Genomic DNA, 6394 nt, shown 5'->3' on the forward strand with positions numbered 1-6394 from the left:
CCATGACATCCTGCACCCCCCACAATCAAAAGGTATGGGGGTGTCCAGGGAGGGGCTAGGTGATGCCTCTACATTGATTGGGACCAGATTAAACATACAGCCAGATGACCCCGTGCGCTAGTGTAAGTTAACCCCAGGGAGGTAGGGGATGCGAACTACCATAGGTGCATTCAGGCTATGACATCTTGCACCCCCCACAATCGAAAGGTATGGGGGTGTTCCGGGAGGGGTTAGGGGACGCCTCTACATTGGTTAGGACCAGAGAAAACATAAACCAGGATGACCACTTGCGCTAGTGTCAATAGCCCAAGAGAAATAGGGGATGCAAATTACCATAGGTGCATTCAGGCCATGACATCTTGCACCCCCCACAATCAAAAGGCATAGGGGTCTCTAGGGAGGGGTTAGGGGACACCTCTATATTGGTTAGGACCAGATTAAACATACAGCAGGATGACCACTTGCGTCAGTGTGAGTTAACCCCATGGAGGTAGGGGATGCGAATTACCATAGGTGTGTTCAGGCCATGACATCTTGCACCCCCCACAATCAAAAGGTATGGGGGTGTCCAGGGCGAGGTTAGATGGTGCCTCTACTTCGTTTGGGACCAGATTAAACATAAAACAGGATGACCACTTTTGTTAGTGTGAGCTAACCCCAGGGAGGCAGGGGATGCAAAATGACCATAAGTGCATTCAGGCCATGATATCTTGCACCCCCACAATCAAAGGGTATGGAGGTATCCAGGGAAAGGCTAGGTGGTGCATCTACATCATTTGGGACCAGAATAAACACAAAACAGGATGTGTGTTACAGGTTTTGTGAATTACCATAGTTGCGTTCAGGCCATGATATCATGCACCTCAACAATGAAAAGGTATGGGGGTGTCAAGGGAGGAGGTAAGTGGTGCCGATACATTGGTAGGGACCAGATTAAACGTTAAACAGGATGACGACTTGTGTCATTGTGAGTTAACCCCAGGGAGACAGGGGATGCGAATTACCATAATACATGTAGGGGGGCTGATGGTGTTTCTCCCAGTTTATATATGAGGTGAAAATGGGGTTGAAATAAAAAAGAAAACATTTTGGGGGTCATAGTAATTGGGGCACAGTAATCACATAGATCCGTCTTGGAAGCAGACACAGAATTGATAGTTGTAGCTGTAAGGGGAAGGGGATCTTTCGGTTGGAAATGTCCCATTGTAGTGTGTGATGGCTGAATGCACGCCGAAGAACAGCACTGCTGAGGAAAAAAGGAAAGGAATTACAAAGACTCTCACCAGTCTGCATTTCATCCCCATGCAAACAGCCCAAACTTTAGGTAGGGGGCTTGAGCCTCATTAGCCCAGTGGTGTTGTATCCATGACATAGCGCAGCCCATACCAGTCACTTGCAGCAGTGTGTGATAATGTGCACAGTTTACTAAGCCGGGGGTGAACAGGGAGCTTAACACCAATTACGTAAAATACTGTTGACTTCCCTTCCCAATAACACATGCTGAAGGGAGACCCTACCGTGCACCCTCCTGCATTATGACAGAGTTGTGTGACTGAGCCCAACCTCCCCCTTTATCCTTAAGAGAGGCTCCTGCAGTGATTCCTCGTGCTTTGATGTTGTAATCAAATATAGAAAGGTTAAGTATGCCATAAAACATGTTTAAGCGCCCCATCTACTGTAACAGTACAACCTTTCTTATTATTATACTATTTAAAATAATAACATGTGCGCCCTATCTGCTGTCACAGTACAACCTTTCTTATTTTGACTGTAGTGTGATGTTGGAATAAAATATAGAAAGGTTAATTATCCCATAAAACATGTTTAAGTGCCCCATCTACTGTAACAGTACAACCTTTCTTATGATTACACCATTTAAAATAATAACATGTGCGCAAATGTACAACTAAGCGAATGCTAGGCTCCCAGACTTTGCACAGTATTAAAAAAAAACAACAACATGGGAAGCCGTATATTATACCATACTGTATGATATTTGGCTTCCCATGACAGAGTGAAGGCCCTGAAACATCGCCCACCTGGTAGCTCTGGCCAATCCCTGAATAGAGATGTTGGAGGGCGGGCTATGACATTAGCTTTTCATTTCGGGCTGCATGTATGGCTGTAGCCATCAAGTGGGCGTGACTCCGAAGATTGCCGAACACTGCCTCCCACAATCTATCATGGCCCGCAGGATAGCATACAACACCTCCATTCCCAAGCGAATTTCCAGTATACCAGTTTACATTGGCGTCGCCAGAAATCAAATTTAGGAAGGGCACAGAGGGGACGACAGCAGACAAGAAGGGGGTGGGGGATAGAAAAGTGCAGTGTGTGATGTCAGAAGCACTCCTGCAGACAATCTTTTGTGCACACCAACTACCATACCCCACTGCACCTCCCATCAGAATGTGGGCACTAAATCATTAAGTCACTAATGACCCATCATTAACGGTTTTGTGCACTACATTCTGATTGGAGGGGCTGCTCTTGGCTGCAGGGGGAACCTAACAGCTCTCCATTGCTGTGCAGCAGCATTGATTGCAGCCCTGTGTGTGTGTGTGTGTGCTGTGCGGGCGAACCCAGCACTGCAGACAATGCAGAGAAAGTAGCCCAAATGAGGCAGGTGGGCGGAGGGGATGGCAGGATTTCAGAGGAGGGGCCTCGGCCCCCCCCCTCAAGCCCCTTAGCGTTGCCACTGCCAGTTTACAGTAATGTGGGACGTTATTAGTTTGGGCTATTGGATCCTATAAACCAAAACTATTGCATTAGAGTACAGACAGGGCCAGTGCAAGGAATTTTCCCACCCTGGACAAAGTGTCAAATTGGCACCCCCCACTTAGGCACTTGAACACATACCTTTCCTGCTGCACTTGGTACACATGTTGAAATGTTGTACTTCAAGGCCTAAGTTAATACTGCCTTAGAGAGCAGAGCTCTAATATTTCCGTGGCCATGTGTGAGAAAGTCATCCAGTCCTGTTTTTCCTTGGCATTCTGGGACTTGAAGTTTTCCTAAATTCCAACTGGGGAAAAATATATGCCAGCATAAAAACATGTTCCTGCTGGCTGTGCCCATACATGTAAATTCAGGCTATGTGCAGGCAGATGTCAGTATTACCATATATAAGAACTTAATCCTGTTGAATTTGACAGTAGAAATGCCACCACTCAGGCTCAATGAGTACCTGCAACATGCTACCTCAGCATTACAACATTTATGCCCACTCCTACTGCTGGGTAGGTAATGAGAAACAGCTGACAGTTGCAGGACTAAGATGCCCTGGAAAAAGACATCTCAGAGTTGACCATATGGCATAGAAATGTGAGGAGCCGCTCAAACTTCCCCACATTGGGTCTTCAATACACTTATTCCGGCACAAACCACTCTGCTGAGATTAGCAATAAGGGTGCACGGAGGAACGTTGTGCCTGGTAGAGCTGGGTACTCTCGACTGCTGCTGATACAGCCCCCATACTTTAAACAGGCGAGATTCTACCATCAGAGGGTAAAGACCTTTCACCATGCAACAGGGTAGGCTGGCTGCATTGACTCAGCATGGTAATGTTCTGTCAATGGCCAAGTTGGGGGGGAAAATTATAATAACCTAAAGAATATTAGGGTATCAAAGGTAAGTAATATTATTTCAGATCATGATTGCATATTCCTGCTTGCTCGGCTGGCTATTAAGAACAATCAAATGCGTGTGATCAGTGAACATATCTGTTTTTCAAAAATACATTTCATGTTTTCTAATGAAAGAATTGGCAAGCAGTCTCAAGGCTTTATGAAAGCTCAGTAAGCCTACGTATTATGGTGACAAATAATATGCTTTGCATTCATGGACTATTAGTGACTTAACTAGATATGTCTGCTGAAAGAAAGCACACACATCTACCATCTCTCGCGTTATAGCATAATTAGCCTGGCCTTTACAAGAGAGGAGACACAGGGCACATAGAAGTTTTGATTTAAGCCATAGTGCCCATTTAAAGGAACGTCTAATAAATAAGCAAACCTAAAGAAAAGGTCACTCCCACACTTATTACAGCAATGATTCACTGAATATAATGCCACATAGCAAAATACTTGACACCTTGTTACTGTGGCCATCAATGACCATTCTGCAGGTCAGTGAGAATAACTGCACACTGCTCGGGCAGAGCCACTTGTATAGTCGGCTCAGAAAAAATGTACATAGAAGGGACATACTTGGTACAGAGAGAACTTCTCATCCTCCAAATGTATTCTTAAAGTGCACAATGTTTTGCAGCCCCAGGACTATTGCATAAAAATGACAGACTGTGTTGCAAAACTGCACTCCATCTGCCTACGTCTCACCTGAGTTGAAAAATCACATTCATACAGTGCTGGTTAAGTGGGTGACTGTCGCCTGTCTTGTCAAATGCGTTGCAACACGTGGCCTGTGCCTGGCCCCAGTTATAGGATTGTTGTGAACAAACACACAGAAAAAGTGAGTTTTTAGGTTCAGTTATAGACACTGACACAGACATTGCCACACTCATTAGAAAGGGTGAAGATACTTTTGCGTATTTGATCATTATTCCTGCCACAAAGCTAAAAGGGCTTTATAATATGTAATAAACAACACGTCTTCAAGCACTGGATTAGCGGCATACAAAAGAATTGCTTCTGCAGACACAGTGGGCCTCATTACACGGTAGGCGGTAACCATGGCGCTATTAGTGCCATGGTTGCCGCCGGTATTTTACCGTGTCCGCCTTGGTGGATGACGGAATTACCGCCATACTCCAAGGTGAGCGGGGGCAGTAATTCCCCATTCACCAAGGCACTTCCCCATTCCCATTTTTGCCCCCATAGGGCATAATGGGAATGGGGAAGGCGCTAATTACGGTACCGCAAATTGCAGTACCGTAATTAGCTCCAAGGTCCCTTTGCGGCACCCTACTTTAACGGCTGGTAAAACCAGCCGTTAAGGTCGGGTCCCGCAAAGGGAACTCGTAGTAAGGCGGTAAGGGTTTACCGGTAGCGGTAAACCCTCACCGCCTAACGTGTAATGAGGCCCTGTAACTTGGATGTTTAAGGCAGGATGCTCCTCTTCCTCCTTTCAATCCCCCCCCCCCCCCCCTTAGTTGAATACACACTGGAAAGACCTGGCTCATAGTTTCACAACCAAAGCGTGATTTACAGTATAGCCACCTAAGCCCACTCTCTGTGCTTTAAATCCTAGTTTTGGGCAGAGTAACAGATCACATAGCAACTCCTTGTGAAAAAGTGTATTTAAATGGGAGTGTTATTTAATTTATTATGCCTCCATGATGAAAGACAGAAAGGCCCTAGCAGAAGACAACTAAGGAAGATGGCAGAGAGGCAACAGGTGCCTAATTTCTCACTCCCCAGGTACACTGAATAATTAAATAACAGAAGGCTGGCTGAGCGGACATGTGGAAGACGAGCTCAGTCCCTGCCCGGCTCAGCGATAATACCCAGCATCAGTATACATTTGCAACCAGTAGAAGGACATGAGACGAAGAGGAAGACCGGTCAATAACTAGGGGGCAGTAAGAAACCCCCGCACCAAGAGGAAAGAGACACATATCAGGTGCAGCAACAGCGGAGGCCCTGAAAGGAAGATGGCAGGCGGCACTTAATGGACTCCGGGGGAGAGAACAGACCCTCCTCCTTGGGGGTGGGAGAAAGCCGCAGAAACAAGATCAGCGGGCGCCGCATGTCAAGAAGCCGAAGCGTTGTGTGAAACGTACCAAAGCAGGGATAGAAGCCTACGGGTGTCCGGGGGCGGATCAGAAATGGAGCACGCAGCACTAAGAGGAGGAGCAGGAAGAGGAGGAACACTGCAGGATGCATACAACCCCCGGGAAGAGCGAGCACCCAAGCAGCGCAAGGATCCTGCAGAGAAGAGGAGCAGACCAGGGAGGCACCCAAAGCAGGGGGAAGGTACCCAGCAGCAACCCCGCGCACGCAACCGCATGGAAACAGAGCCCTGCAAGGCTGGGAGAGGTGAGGCGGCAAGGGCTGGTAAAGTAACAATAACAGCAAACTGGGGCCTGGAAATTGCCAAGTACTCATGTAAGGAGCAACCAGCAGCTCGGGGAAGCCCAGGGGGAAATGCGAGGAGGAGAAGAATAAACCTAACAAGGCCCCGGAGAAGCATAGAGGGCCTCACACCCCTGGCAACAGGACGGTGGGGCAACTTTAAAAAGCAGAGGCCCACACAGCATTGGAGAAGGACCCCCAGGAACACTGAGAAAGAACACACACCAGAGAGGAGCGTGGAGGGGGTCGGCAGAGAGACCCCCCACAGACAAGAAGAGCTGACCAAGGAGGGCAAGCTAGAGTGGGGCGGTTCGGAACATAGCGCTCAAATTTGGCACGCAGGTATTCTGCACCCTGAT

This window comes from Ambystoma mexicanum, chromosome 1p (assembly GCF_040938575.1).
Source record: "Ambystoma mexicanum isolate Mex_15411 chromosome 1p, UKY_AmexF1_1, whole genome shotgun sequence".
Taxonomy (NCBI): domain Eukaryota; kingdom Metazoa; phylum Chordata; class Amphibia; order Caudata; family Ambystomatidae; genus Ambystoma; species Ambystoma mexicanum.